Genomic DNA, 16,929 nt, shown 5'->3' with positions numbered 1-16,929 from the left:
CATCACAAAAAAGAATAAAACTCCGACCTCTACACTTCATGGAGTACATTTTTGTACCAAATTAACCGAATGAACCGCATTAAAGTAAATGAAAAAAAGGTAACAAACCCGCTGCGCGCTCGTGCGTTGCGCACCCAGTAGCGCGGACATAAATCGGCACCCCTGAGCTATTATCACTATTTGTCGTACAATTATATAGAGCTTAAGTGGTAACTGGACTACTGTGTACACACATGCGTGTGTGTGTGTGTGTGTGTGTGTGTGTGTGTGTGTGTGTGTGTGTGTGTGTGTGTGTGTGTGTGTGTGTGTGTGTGTGTGTGTGTGTGTGTGTGTGTGTGTGTGTGTGTGTGTGTGTGTGTGTGTGTGTGTGTGTGTGTGTGTGTGTGTGTTTATGCACCTCAGTGTTTGGGTGCGTGGGTACATGTGTGTGTGTGTGTGTGTGTGTGTGTGTGTGTGTGTGTGTGTGTGTGTGTGTGTGTGTGTGTGTGTGTGTGTGTGTGTGTATGTGTGTGTGTGTGTGTGTGTGTGTGTGTGTCACACACACACACACACACACACAAACACACACACACACACACTCAAACATCTCTCTCAGAGCAGTGAAATATGGCAGTCAGATTGTGTATTGAAGAGCACAGGCCTGTGTCGGCCTTTAGCGAAGGAGAAATGTCTGAAAGAGTCCAGCCACCTTGCTATAATGAGCTACGTCTGCTTGGTTGTTGTTAAATGGTTCAGTTTTAGGCCACAGATCACAAAGAAAAAAAAACTCTTGAAGTTAATTAGTGGTTTTCCTGAGGGTTCAGAGCCAGTGCCAGCTCAGTCTTGTTGATTTAAGACATTTTTTTACTGCAAGGTTTTGTTTGAGAAGGTCCCAGAATGACTGTGATACCTTACAGACTCTTTTTTTTATTTTTATGTTTATACTTTCAAGAAAAATGTTTATCAATGGTTTGGGGCTTCTAAAAGTGTGAGGGTTGTTATGTTTAAGCTGTTAAATTGGATCAAATGAAAAATGAATGTCCAATTGATAACATGTCTATTCCAGTTCCTGCTGGCTAAAATGGTATTTAGCCCAGCTTGCCTTTCAATAGGTCTCTTCTCTTAAATGTTTCCTCTTTTGTTTTCCTCTCCTCTCTCTCTCTCTTCCTTTCCTGCCGTTAGCTCCGTGTAGCGTGTTCTTAATGTACACCAGGTCATGTTTATTCATATAGCCAGCCAAGTAGCCACAGCCTCCGGCAGTATGTTAGTAAAACATTCTAACTCACTTACATTTGACCCACTGACCAAGCTAGCGTTGTTTGATGCAAACACATATACTACACATGCACGATTGCTCTGCCTACTTTAAGCTGTACGTTGGTGGCAAGGCTGTTACGTTCTATGAACTCGCCATAGAAAGAACTGTGGCGATGTACCCGCCTGACTCGACCTTAAACAGGTTAAATTCCTGTATTAGTTACCTTCGTCTGTTTCAGATTTTGGTGAAATGTGTTCTAGAAAACATCCATTCTTCTGCTTATATGGGTCAGCCCAGTCACCTCTTTCTCTAGCAAAAAAAGTCATCCATTTCCCACATGAACAAATTGAATGTGAAATGATGTAAGAAGAAGAAGGTGTGTTTCATGTAGCTCCTGAAAGATACAGATATGGATAGATCTACCTGCAAGATAAGGCAAAGCAAGTGCTCCTTGCGTGTTTTTCTCCCAAACAGTGAACATGCACTGAGACGTTATTTAGCTTAAGGTCTGGTCTGGTTACTGCGTCCTAAAGCTCTAGTGGTGTCAACTGTATACGGCCAGTCATAACACTGCCTTTCCCACTGGGGTCAGGTTACCTGTGTTTGTTGGTCTAGCCCACTTCAGTCACTCGCCTGCCAGAGAGTTCTCTATACCTCTGTCTCTCCATCTCTTTGTCTCTCTCTCTCTCTCTCTCTCTCTCTCTCTCTCTCTCTCTCTCTCTCTCTCTCTCTCTCTCTCCCTCTCTCTCTCATATACTGTATGGCCAAGCTGCTCAAAGACTGGGTGCCTAAAATGTCATCTATTTTCCATAGATGTATGGAAATGCTACTTATTTTCTCTCTTTGTCTCTCTGTGCCTGCGCCTCTCTCTCTCTCTCTCTCTCTCTCTCTCTCTCTCTCTCTCTCTCTCTCTCTCTCTCTCTCTCTCTCTCTCTCTCTCTCTCTCTCTCTCCCTGCATCTCCATGTGATAACTTGTGTTTCCCTCTCTTCTTGTGTCTGTCTGCCTCTCCTTCCTTTTTTACCTATTTCTTTAAAATGTTTCTTCACATATGGTACACAGCTGGCTATAAGCTCCTCAAATTGAAACCGAACTCCCACACACAGACAACACTTTTCCCAATGTCTACAAAACATTTTATTCCCCCCCATAATCCAATGTATTCCCTAAGACTTTTCACCATAATATTGTGTTACGAAGCAGCGATGTGTGCCATACATCAATTAATGTCAACATTTTCACGATTTCTCCTGTCATTTAGGGCGTGTGACGCCATCAAAACAAACGGCTCAGATGTGTTGTTGCTTAGACGTTTTATATGCACGTCTCCTCGCCCTGCCAAACGCACACCGGTCCAACGTCAACAGTTTATCCTCTGGCAAAATACACATTAAAAAAAACGCTGCCACACTGAAGCTTATATCACATGAGCAGTGGTGGAAAAAGTACTCAAATGTTTTACTTCAGTAAAAGTATCAATACTGCAATGTAGAAGTACTCTGTTACAAGTAAAAGTCTGGAATTCTAAATTTACTTGAGTAAAAGTACAAAAGTATTGGTATCAAAATGTACAGTACTTAAAGTATCAAAAGTAAAAGTACTAAAATGTTTGAAAATAGCAGATCTACAAGCTCACAACGCATCGCAATTGGAAATACTCCTGTAAAGTAAAAACACAATTTGACTTAAATACAGTACTTGAGTAAATGTACTTAGTTACTTTACACCACTGCACATGAGGTTCAGAAAGTCTGCCCTTCAGGTTCACTCAAAATGTAGCCCTTTCCTTTTTCTGTATTCACCACGGCTGTGTTGACTCCAGACTGTTTGAAGTGAACGTCCAGTGTTGTGAACGTCAAAGCTGTCTCGAAGTAACCATTTGAACACTGACATCTTGGCCTAGTTTCCGAACCTCGGGGGGCGACTATGAAGCCAAAACGAGTTTGAACTTGTCTTGTCCGTATAGTTTTCGTCACGTGACAGTCGTGCAACTAACAAAGTGTCTACGTCTCTCTTTGCAGGAGGCCTATTTCTTCCGATCTGTCTGTCTGTCTATTGATCTTTGTCTCTGTCGGTATATTTTTTCTGTTTCACTGAAGAACAGGAAGCTCGTTCTGTCTGTAAAATGTACAGTGCACCATGAGTAACCCCTATTCACCGTGAACTGTGAACGCTGTGTAAGCTGTCAATGGAAACCAGTTTCTACTGGGCTTCCAACAATCACATGTTATTTCTGAAGACGATTAACAAAGTATTAACATTCCTGAATGTATAAATCAAATAGTTTGAGAGCGTATAGCGAATAGCCTTGTGTAAAAAAAAAAGAATCATAGCAATAAGAGTTTTAGCAGGTTTTTAATAACCGTTAATTATTTGATCCATGATTTAGATTTTATTTTATTTTGAATACAAGGTCAATATTTATTATTTACATGAGCTCTGTGACACACAAAAAAATCATGTAGATCAAGTCTGACAGATTTTGCATGGTCACACAGTCAAATCCTCAGTGTTAATTTAACTAAACGATCTTAAATGAACACAGAGGAGTTTACTGGGGACTTTGATGTCTTTGCTTTATTATTATTATTTTTTACTTTAAAATCTACAAACAAGCTGTATTTTCATGATGATGAATTGATCATGGTTTGTGTATTTGCCTGCTGTACCTCTAGCATGTAGTTCTGACACAGCCCTCATTTCTTTTTGTTGATCTGTTTCCGAGGAGATGTACTGTACAGTAAAACTTTTATCAGTGAAATGAAATCAATACGAGTTTGTCATCTGTTTCTGTGTGTGTGTGTGTGTGTGTGTGTGTGTGTGTGTGTGTGTGTGTGTGTGTGTGTGTGTGTGTGTGTGTGTGTGTGTGTGTGTGTGCGTGTGACCATGATACTGAGATCATCAGTAGAATTGTATGTGCTGGCCCGGACTGCTGGCGTAGCGGAGAGAGAGAGAGAGAGTTCTCAGCGGGCCTGAAAATTAAGGCCCGGGCCTAACTGGACCCTAACTTAGTTAGGGCTGAACAATTACAATAATGTTAGACCCGAGTTTCCTGGTGTCAGTATACTCAGTATCGTGATTCGTGGTGTCAGTATACTAGTCAGTATCCTGGTCAGTATCCTGTTGTCAGTATCCTGGTCAGTATCCTGTTGTCAGTATCCTGGTGTCAGTATCCTGGTGTCAGTATCCTGGTGTCAGTATCCTGGTGTCAGTATCCCAGTCAGTATCCTGGTGTCAGTATACTGGTGTCAGTATCCCAGTCAGTATCATGGTGTCAGTATCCCAGTCAGTATCCTGGTGTCAGTATACTGGTGTCAGTATCCCAGTCAGTATCCTGGTGTCAGTATCCCAGTCAGTATCCTGGTGTCAGTATACTGGTGTCAGTATCCCAGTCAGTATCCTGGTGTCAGTATCCTGGTGTCAGTATCCCAGTCAGTATCCTGGTGTCAGTATCCCAGTCAGTATCCTGGTGTCAGTATCCCAGTCAGTATCCTGGTGTCAGTATCCCAGTCAGTATCCTGGTGTCAGTATCCCAGTCAGTATCCTGGTGTCAGTATCCTGGTGTCAGTATCCCAGTCAGTATCCTGGTGTCAGTATCCCAGTCAGTATCCTGGTGTCAGTATCCCAGTCAGTATCCTGGTGTCAGTATCCTGGTGTCAGTATCCTGTATCCGTTGGCCGCGACAGGGTTTTTTTTTTCGTTTCGGTAGTGACACCATTGTGTCACTACCGAAACGGAAAAAAAATTACTAAGTCCAGAGCTCGATGAATGTTAGGGACCAAAAAAAAAGTCACTACCAATCAACTTTAAATTGCCTGAAACGTACTCCTAACAGGTTTTTGGGGGAATTTTTTTTTTTTTTCGTTTCGGTAGTGTCACTACCGAAACGGAAAAAAATGTACTAAGTCCAGAGCTCGATGAATGTTAGGGACCAAAAAAAAAGTCACTACCAATCAACTTTAAATTGCCTGAAACGTACTCCTAACAGGTTTTTGGGGGAATTTTTTTTTTTTTCGTTTCGGTAGTGTCACTACCGAAACGGAAAAAAATTTACTAAGTCCAGAGCTCGATGAATGTTAGGGACCAAAAAAAAAGTCACTACCAATCAACTTTAAATTGCCTGAAACGTACTCCTAACAGGTTTTTGGGGGAAAAACGTTTTCTTTTTCGTTTCGGTAGTGTGAGTGTCACTACCGAAACGGAAAAAAAATTACAGAGTCCAGAGCTCGATGAATGTTAGGGACCAAAAAAAAGTCACTACCAATCAACTTTAAATTGCCTGAAACGTACTCCTAACAGGTTTTTGGGGGCACTTTACAATAATGACCCGTTAAAAAGCATTCATAAACGTTTATAAGTAGTTTGTAAACTATTAACAAATCATTAACAACCTGTTTGTTGACATTCGTAAATGATTACTAAAACCTTTATAACTACAGTTACAAATCATTTGTAAAGTATTAGTAAGTAGTGAACTATTCTTGAATAAGCCATTTATATACCACTGTAAAAGATTATTAAATCATTTTGTAACGACCCATTCTAAAGCATTTATAAACGTTTATAAGCAGTTTGTAGACTATTAACAAATCATTAACAACCTGTTTATTGAAATTCGTAAATGATTACTAAAACCTTTATAACTACGGTTACAAATCATCTATAAAGGTATTAGTAACTATTCATGAATAAGCCATGTATAATACATCTGTAAATGATTATTAAATCATTTGTAACTGATGTTACATAATATATACAAGCTATTGGTAGCTTGTTCATGTTTAACATATGCTTTGTTAAACATTCCTAAAATATCTATAAATCCTTTGTACATGTTATGTGCCCTAGACAGTTCATCATTTACAACTGTCTGTTAATGTGTTTGTTCATGTTTAACATGCTTTGTAAAACATTCCTAAAATATCTATAAATCCTTTGTACATGTTATGTGCCCTACAGTAAAGTGAAGACAGTTCATCATTTATGACTGTCTGTTAATGTGGACTTTCTCCTTACCTGTTGCAAACTACCTGGCTTTCATGAATGCAGACACCAAACAATTACTAGAATTATCATTCATGTTAAGCAAATGATGCGTAAGACATTCGTAAAGAGTATGTAAACCATTTGTGGTGTTAGGGACCAAAAAACTACACTACAAAGTACTACCAATCAACTCTAAATTGCCTGAAACGTACTCCTAACAGGTTTTTGGGGGGACGATTTTGGCCTCCACACTTGGTGATTATTTTGGATTTAACTTTCGTTTCGGTGGTGACCAACTTTCGTTTCGGTAGTTTGATTACAAAATGTAAGTTGTGTAAAAATAATCTGACTGTACTAAGTTGTTATTTGTTTGTTTAAGTCAGGCTATACTCTACTCAGAGTCATAAGTTTACAAAATGTACTAAAGTACAGTGAACGTCTGTGCGGTTTGTCTTCATCACTGAAAATAACGTACATGTAAACTGATGTCATGTGCAGTTGGGGTGAAGAAACACAACCATTTCACTCCTAATAATACCTATTTGATTTGACATCCTGACTTGCTGCTGTAGCTGAGGCTTGAACCTGTTACCTGCGGCTCACTAGTCAGTGACTCTATCCATTCACCTACAGCTGTTTCCTTGGAATCTGCGGTTCTGAAACGTTTTGTTGTCAACCCCTCAAATTGACATGTATTTGGGCAGTGGACCCCAATGTGAAAAAATGTAGTGTCAGGGCCCCCCATGAAAAAGATTTATATTTATGCTGTAACACATTTTGTTTAAGTTATTTGTCTTGTTTGTTGTTCAAGTCAAAGCACCAGGAAGGCTGTACTTGTCAGCCATCTGTTAGCTCAATGGGTTGAGACGCAGTATTCATGATCCAGAGGCCATGAGTTCAAATCCCATTGATGTCTTTCCTATGATTCTTTCCTTTGCAGACTGGCTTCCAGAAGATCAACTGAAAACTACCAGGAAGGCTATATTTGTCATCCAACTGTTAGCTCAATGGGTTGAGACGCAGTATACATGATCCAAAGGCCATGAGTTCAAATCCCATGGATGTCTTTCCTTTGCAGACTGGCTTCCAGAAGATCAACTGAAAATTACCAGGAAGGCTGTACTTGTCAGCCATCTGTTAGCTCAATGGGTTGAGACGCAGTATTCATGATCCAGAGGCCATGAGTTCAAATCCCATTGATGTCTTTCCTATGATTCTTTCCTTTGCAGACTGGCTTCCAGAAGATCAACTGAAAACTACCAGGAAGGCTATATTTGTCATCCAACTGTTAGCTCAATGGGTTGAGACGCAGTATACATGATCCAAAGGCCATGAGTTCAAATCCCATTGATGTCTTTCCTATGATTCTTCCCTTTGCAGACTGGCTTCCAGAAGATCAACTGAAAAATACCAGGAAGGCTGTACTTGTCAGCCATCTGTAACTCAATGGGTTGAGACGCAGTATACATGATCCAGAGGCCATGAGTTCAAATCCCACTGGTGTCTTTACTGTGATGCTTCCCTTTGCAGACTAACTTCTAGAAAAACAAGTTAAAACCACCAGAAAACCTGTAACTCTCAGCCAACAGCATAGCTCAACTGGTAGAGCGCCTGTCCAATAACATGACTTGACTTGACTTGAGTGGGTTCGATTCCCACTCGAGTCAAGTGTCCCCGGTAACTTGGGGCAACGGATAAATTGACTGATATCCTTAGTGATGCTTCCCTTTGCAGACTAACTTCTAGAAAAACAAGTTAAAACCACCAGGAAACCTGTAACTCTCAGCCAACAGCTTAGCTCAACTGGTAGAGCGTCTGTCCAATAACATGACTTGACTTGACTTGAGTGGGTTCGGCCCACTCAAGTCAATTTATCCGTTGACCCAAGTTACCTGGGACACTTGACTCGAGTGGGAATCGAACCCACTCAAGTCAAGTCAAGTCATGTTATTGGACAGACGCTCAACCAGTCGAGCTATGCTGTTGGCTGAGAGTTACAGGTTTCCTGGTGGTTTTAACTTGTTTTCTAGAAGTTAGTCTGCAAAAGGAAGCATCACTAAGGATATCAGTCAATTTATCCGTTGCCCCAAGATACCGGGGACACTTGACTCAAGTGGGAATCGAACCCACTCAAGTCAGGTCAAGTCATGTTATTGGACAGACGCTCTACCAGTTGAGCTATGCTGTTGGCTGAGAGTTACAGGTTTCCTGGTGGTTTTAACTTGTTTTTCTAGAAGTTAGTCTGCAAAGGAAAGCATCACAGTAAAGACACCAGTGGGATTTGAACTCATGGCCTCTGGATCATGTATACTGCGTCTCAACCCATTGAGCTAACAGATGGCTGACAAGTACAGCCTTCCTGGTAGTTTTCAGTTGATCTTCTGGAAGCCAGTCTGCAAAGGAAAGAATCATAGGAAAGACATCAATGGGATTTGAACTCATGGCCTCTGGATCATGAATACTGCGTCTCAACCCATTGAGCTAACAGATGGCTGACAAGTACAGCCTTCCTGGTAGTTTTCATTTGATCTTCTGGAAGCCAGTCTGCAAAGGAAAGAATCATAGGAAAGACATCAATGGGATTTGAACTCATGGCCTCTGGAACATGTATACTGCGTCTCAACCCATTGAGCTAACAGTTGGATGACAAATATAGCCTTCCTGGTAGTTTTCAGTTGATCTTCTGGAAGCCAGTCTGCAAAGGAAAGAATCATAGGAAAGACATCAATGGGATTTGAACTCATGGCCTCTGGATCATGAATACTGCGTCTCAACCCATTGAGCTAACAGATGGCTGACAAGTACAGCCTTCCTGGTGCTTTGACTTGAACAACAAACAAGACAAATAACTTTAAAAAAAAATGTGTTACAGCATAAATATAAATCTTTTTCATGGGGGGCCCTGACACTACATCTTTTCACATTGGGGTCCACTGCCCAAATACATGTCAATTTGGGGGGTTGACAACAAAACGTTTCAGAACCACAGATTCCAAGGAAACAGCTGTAGGTGAATGGATAGAGTCACTGACTAGTGAGCCGCAGGTAACAGGTTCAAGCCTCAGCTACAGCAGCAAGTCAGGATGTCAAATCAAATAGGTATTATTAGGAGTGAAATGGTTGTGTTTCTTCACCCCAACTGCACATGACATCAGTTTACATGTACGTTATTTTCAGTGATGAAGACAAACCGCACAGACGTTCACTGTATTTTAGTATATTTTGTAAACTTATGACTCTGAGTAGAGTATAGCCTGACTTAAACAAACAAATAACAACTTAGTATAGTCAGATTATTTTTTACACAACTTACATTTTGTAATCAAACTACCGAAACGAAAGTTGGTCACCACCGAAACGAAAGTTAAATCCAAAATAATCACTAAGTGTGGAGGCCAAAATCGTCCCCCCAAGAACCTGTTAGGAGTACGTTTCAGGCAATTTAGAGTTGATTGGTAGTACTTTGTAGTGACCTTTTTGGTCCCTAACACCACAAATGGTTTACATACTCTTTACGAATGTCTTACGCATCATTTGCTTAACATGAATGATAATTCTAGTAATTGTTTGGTGTCTGCATTCATGAAAGCCAGGTAGTTTGCAACAGGTAAGGAGAAAGTCCACATTAACAGACAGTCATAAATGATGAACTGTCTTCACTTTACTGTAGGGCACATAATAACATGTACAAAGGATTTATAGATATTTTAGGAATGTTTTACAAAGCATGTTAAACATGAACAAACACATTAACAGACAGTTGTAAATGATGAACTGTCTTCACTTTACTATAGGGCACATAATAACATGTACTAAGGATTTATAGATACTTTAGGAATGTTTAACAAAGCATATGTTAAACATGAACAAGCTACCAATAGCTTGTATATATTATGTAACATCAGTTACAAATGATTTAATAATCATTTACAGATGTATTATACATGGCTTATTCATGAATAGTTACTAATACCTTTATAGATGATTTGTAACCGTAGTTATAAAGGTTTTAGTAATCATTTACGAATGTCAATAAACAGGTTGTTAATGATTTGTTAATAGTCTACAAACTGCTTATAAACGTTTATAAATGCTTTAGAATGGGTCGTTACAAATGATTTAATAATCTTTTACAGATGTTTATAAATGGCTTATTCATGAATAGTTCACTACTTACTAATACTTTACAAATGATTTTTAACTGTAGTTATAAAGGTTTTAGTAATCATTTACAAATGTCAACAAACAGGTTGTTAATGATTTGTTAATAGTCTACAAACTACTTATAAACGTTTATAAATGCTTTATAACGGGTCATTATTGTAAAGTGCTACCAAAAAATTACTAAGTCCAGAGCTCGATGAATGTTAGGGACCAAAAAAAAAGTCACTACCAATCAACTTTAAATTGCCTGAAACGTACTCCCAACAGGTTTTTGGGGGAACAATTTCTTTTTCGTTTCGGTAGTGACCGAAACGGAAAAACAATTACTAAGTCCAGAGCTCGATGAATGTTAGGGACCAAAAAAAAAGTCACTACCAATCAACTTTAAATTGCCTGAAACGTACCCCTAACAGGTTTTTGGGGGAACAATTTTTTTTTCGTTTCGGTAGTGACACCATTGTGTCACGACCGAAACGGAAAAAAAATTACTAAGTCCAGAGCTCGATGAATGTTAGGGACCAAAAAAAAAAAGTCACTACCAATCAACTTTAAATTGCCTGAAACGTACTCCTAACAGGTTTTTGGGGGAACATTTTTTTTTCCGTTTCGGTAGTGACACCATTGTGACACCATTGTGTCACTACCGAAAATGAAAAAAAATGACTAAGTCCAGAGCTCGATGAATGTTAGGGACCAAAAAAAAAGTCACTACCAATCAACTTTAAATAGCCTGAAACGTACTCCTAACAGGTTTTTGGGGGAACCATTTTTTTTTTGTTTCGGTAGTGACACCATTGTCACTACCGAAACGGGAAAAATATTACTAAGTCCAGAGCTCGATGAATGTTAGGCACCAAAAAAAAAGTCACTACCAATCAACTTGAAATTGCCTGAAACGTACTCCTAACAGGTTTTTGGGGGAACATTTTTTTTTCCGTTTCGGTAGTGACACCATTGTGTCACTACCGAAACGGAAAAAAAATGACTAAGTCCACAGCTCGATGAATGTTAGGGACAAAAAAAAAAAGTCACTACAAAGTACTACCAATCAACTCTAAATTGCCTGAAACGTACTCCTAAGAGGTTTTTGGGGGGACGATTTTAGCCTCCACACTTAGTGATTTTTTCGGATTTAACTTTCGTTTCGGTAGTGACAAACTTTGGTTTCGGTAGTGACACAATGGTGATTTTTTTTTTTACTAAGTCCAGAGCTCAATGAATTTTAGGGACCAAAAAAAAAAGTCACTACAAAGTACTACCAATCAACTCTAAATTGCCTGAAACGTACTCCTAACAGGTTTTTGGGGGAACGATTTTGGCCTCCACACTTAGTGATTTTTTCGGATTTAACTTTCGTTTCGGTTGTGACAAACTTTCGTTTTGGTAGTGACACAATGGTGAATTATTTGTTTTACTAAGTTCAGATCTCGATGAATTTTAGGGACCAAAAAAAAAGTCACTACAAAGTACTACCAATCAACTCTAAATTGCCTGAAACGTACTCCTAAGAGGTTTTTGGGGGGACGATTTTGGCCTCCACACTTAGTGATTTTTTCGGATTTAACTTTCGTTTCGGTAGTGACAAACTTTCGTTTCGGTAGTGACACAATGGTGAAAAAAATGTACTAAGTCCAGAGCTCGATGAATTTTAGGGACCCAAAAAAAAAGTCACTACAAAGTACTACCAATCAACTCTAAATTGCCTGAAACGTACTCCTAACACGATTTTGGCCTCCACACTTAGTGATTTTTTCGGATTTAACTTTCGTTTCGGTAGTGACAAACTTTCGTTTCGGTAGTGACACAATGGTGAAATTTTCTTTTACTAAGTCCAGAGCTCGATGAATGTTAGGGACCAAAAAAGTCACTACAAAGTACTACCAATCAACTCTAAATAGCCTGAAACGTACTCCTAACAGGTTTTTGGGGGGACGATTTTGGCCATCCAACTTGGACATTTTTCCAACTTTTACCTGACTCTTGCACCTTCAAATCCCACACATGCTGATTTGCCATTTCCAGGATTTGATTTCCAGGATTTGAGTCTTGAGTCCCAAGACTCAAGACCCAAAAGAGTCTTGAGTCGAACCAATTACTCCCGCGGAGACATCAAATTTCTCTTTTGGGCCTTGAGACTCAAGGCCCAAAAGAGAAATTTGATGTCTCCGCGGGAGTAATTGGTTCGACTCAAGACCCAAAAGAAGGTGAACTGACTGTAATGATTCAAAATGTCATATATGTCATATAAATGTCATATATAGAATAGAAACCCCATTCAAACTTTAAAATGTTCATCCTAATATGGACATTTTTGCCTGAAAAGGGATCTTTGAAATGTTTCATTGTTTTAGAATAGTACTCCTTTAAAAGTTCAGAGATTTATAATGGAGGTCGATGGAAGATTTGGGACCTCAAAAAAATACTTTCACCTAGAAACTCCCTTCACAGTTAAAAAATTCCACCTTACTGTGGGCATGCATCCTTGAGATGTTTTACTTTGAAATGATTTGTAGTTTTTGAATTATTTAACTTTAAGCGCCCAAAGCATTGTCAATGGCAATGGACATTTAAAGGGGGAAAAGTACAAACTTTGGCTTTTACCTTTATCTAATCTTTCTTTGGGGACACACACACACACACACACACACACACACGCAATAACCCCACATTTGCAAGACCACTTTGGTAGAGGTTTGGGTTCTGTAGTTACCTTGCCATCATGATGTAACTCCAAAGGTGGACAAGAAATAAAAATGAATTTCTCCATTGACTAGAAATTGATAATTTAAAATATGCTCCTCATTGACTTACATTCAGTGAAGAGGCTCCTTTAAACCCCGTAACTAATAATATATCGGTTATATATATATATATATATATATATATATATATATATATATATATATACACATATATATATATATATACATATATATATAACAACAATATGAACTATAGTGTTAACAGAGTGACTGACATATCACATGAGTCATTGTGAAACAATTATGATTCATGGTCACACACTATTTCAGTAATATAATCAATTTGATTATATCTTATTGTATTGATTTCATTTTATTTGAATGCAGGGTCATTCAAATGAGTCCATATACAAACACATGTGTTGAATTAACTGTGGAAAAACTTGAAGAACAAAGGCACTGGATTAAGTAAACTTGGCTGTTAACCTGCTCCTGACCAGGCTAACTTCACAGCTAAATTGCCATGGTAACTAAGGTAGGCTTGCTTCAATTCTCTTTTGTGGAATCGGGTCATGGCTAAACTTAGCCAGGGTGAACTGGCTAAACTAATCTTCAAGATAATTCAGCTTTCATGGAACCTATTCAGCCCTAATCCTGGCTAAATTAAACCAGGATAGGTGTTAAAGCCAGGCTTTAGCTATAATTCACCTTTCGAGGAACAGGCCCCTGGTGTCAGTATCCTGGTGTTAGTATACTGGTAAGTATCCTGGTGTCAGTATCCAGGTGTTAGTATACTGGTCAGTATCCAGGTCAGTAACGTGAACCTAACATTTTTAAGTGGAACGTAACACACAACATGTTTGAACTGGAACGCAACTGACATGATACTGACATGATACTGACCGTGTGTGTGTGTGTGTGTGTGTGTGTGTGTGTGTGTGTGTGTGTGTGTGTGTGTGCGTGCATGTGATAAGCGCTTTGGATAAAAGTGTTTCCATTTGTGTATGATAACTGGCCAAAATGATAGAAATGTTTCATCATAGTGTAAAGGTGATCACCCTGAATAACTTTATATTTATTTGCAATGACCCTTCCCTGCAAGGGAATAATTGGACCAACACAATGGAAAATGCCCCCCAAATGCCTGGCCAAAAAGAGAAACTTTATTATTGCAACGAACGGCGCCAAAGTACTGTCCGGGGGCTGCTGAAATAGTGCTAAATCGGTGGTGAAATGCGATAGCAACACCCCCCACCCCGCTGATGAAGCAGTCACTTCATCACTTCAGCTGGTAAAGCGACCGTGGGGCCCGGGGGGAACCAAACGTGGTCGTAGCCCCAGGCACCACAAATGGTTAATCCTGCCCTGTCTGTACTGTTCTCTCTTGGAGTACACCACACATGCACTCGCCAACTTGTGAAGAATGTGGTGAAAGTGTGAAGACTGAAGACTCAACTGAACACTTTTTCTACATCCCTTATGCTGGCTACATCTACTGACCTGGACCTCACCAGTATCATGTCAGTATCATCAGTACATAGTCAGCACCATAGTCAGTAACTATAGTCAGCACCATAGTCAGTAACATAGTCAGCACCATAGTCATTAATATTCAAATTATTCTCCATTTGTATTTATTTTGTGTAGTCAGTACCTTAGTAATTTCCAAAGTCAGCACCATAGTCATTACCATAGTCAGCACCATAGTCATTAATATTCAAATTATTCTCCATCTGTATTTATTTTGTGTAGTCAGTACCTTAGTCATTTCCATAGTCAGCACCATAGTCATTACCATAGTCAGCACCATAGTCATTCGCAGCCAGCACCATTGTCAGTAACTATAGTCAGGACCATAGTCAGCACCATAGTCAGCACCATAGTCATTGACAGCTAGCACCCTTGTCAGTAACATAGTCATTACCATAGTCATTAACCATAGTTAGTAACATAGTCAGTACTATAGTAAGAGGTTAAAGAAAAGCATGTCTGCTGGACACTGTTTTATTTTAAAGAACAGAACTAATAGTAACTAGTAATAGACTAGAAGAGGAAAAAAACTGCATCGAATGGAATTGTGTTCATCCATTCACTGGACAATTAAGTTATCATGGTCAAAACAAACAAAATATAATGCTATGGGTTTTTGTTTGTATACCATAGCTTCCTCCAATCAGATTTCTTTATTTTTTTTTCTCAAATCTCCTTTGCCTGGTTCTAATAGTACAAATTTGACAGGAGTTCTAAAAGTATCTGTTTTCCCCCTGTCAAGGTTGACAAGAATGATGTAAAGTACAATCGCCTGTTAAAGTTCCCCACGGACTGGTGGATCCTTTGTCTGTTTGTAAGATCATATTGCTAACATAACTTGACTAACTTAAATGAGTATCTTGGATCAAAGAATTACAGTTAATCAGTTGCATAATGATTAACCTGTTGCCAACTTATAGACTTCAACTGTATCACCCTTCTGCCAATAGGCCTGCCTGTTCTGCCTGCCATTTGTCTGTCTGCCCATCTGTCTGTCTGTCTCTCCATCCGTCTGCCTGCCTGAAAAGTCCCTTTCCTGATCCATTCTCGGGGTTCTGCAATTGGGTCCACTTGCTAGACCCTTAACAACCCTTTATCTATTGTGCTCTGAGAAAGAGTGTGTAATATTTGTGTACTGTTCTAGATACTATCAAGTTATTCTCACATGATTTTCTCTGTACTTTGAAGTTGCATGGAAATAACTAAACAAGTTCTCATTTTAAGAAACTTTGTGATGCCTTGAAATCGATGTTTCTCATCATACTGCTCTAGTTCTTATTTGTTTTCTGCATTGACAGCAATAACACAATTACATCTCTGGCGAATAAAACATTGGAACTAGCAAGTGAAAGCAGAGGCTTACGTTTGTCAGCTTGGCTTTAACGTCAGCAGCACTAGTTATCAATTTACTGGAATACCTCTGAACAACACAACATACCCCCTTCACAATGTCAGTCAGTCGCAACGGAGAACTGACTTTAAGTCTTCTCCCAACACTTAGACATTTGGCATTGCAAAGATCCAAAATATAATTTATGTCAGCATCTGTCTTCCCTCATTCTTACTTTCACTCTATATCTCTTTGGACTGCATGATTACTTTTAATATTCTGCTGAAATGTTAGATATCACATTTCATCATGTGCATTTATTTGGCGATGAAGGTCATTACTATGCTTGTATCTACAATGTATAGTATGTCTTGATGCATGCATGATTGCATGTACAGTGGTTAGCACTTGATAATGGCAGTAATACCATCTGAGTGCCTCTGTGGTACCACAGAGGCGCCACTACTACTTGGTGGTGCCACATTTGACACCTTTTTTAAAGGTGTAGTGTGGCTGATCGGCCACCATGTGGCGCATGTGAGTCCATGAACCCTACAGTAAGGGGAAGGGTGAATGCATTTAAAAGTGAATGTTATTTTTATTTTTTGTAAACATAGAAAATAAGGGAATGAGTCCTTAGGATGAATTGAAAAGCAATTATTTCTTTAAACACAACTGTGTTTCATGGTGGAAGAAGTGCACAGACATTTTACTTAAGTAAAAGTAGCAATACCACAATATAAAAATACTCTATTTTTATATTTACTTATTTTTAAATATACTTACCAAAAGCTAAAGTTCTACAATGTTTGAAAGTAGCCGATCTAGCTTGTAGATCGGCTATTTTCAAATGGCTGTGGTATAAAATAGGGCTAAAGTGGTTAATATGTATGTTTTATTATATAATAATTTATATCTGCAAAGTAACTAAAGTTTTCAAATAATTGTAGTAGTGGAGTAAAAGTACACTATTTGCCTTTG

Source organism: Gymnoscopelus microlampas (assembly GCF_963454915.1).
Source record: "Gymnoscopelus microlampas genome assembly, chromosome: 8".
NCBI classification, from domain to species: domain Eukaryota; kingdom Metazoa; phylum Chordata; class Actinopteri; order Myctophiformes; family Myctophidae; genus Gymnoscopelus; species Gymnoscopelus microlampas.
This window is presented reverse-complemented; position numbering follows the sequence as displayed.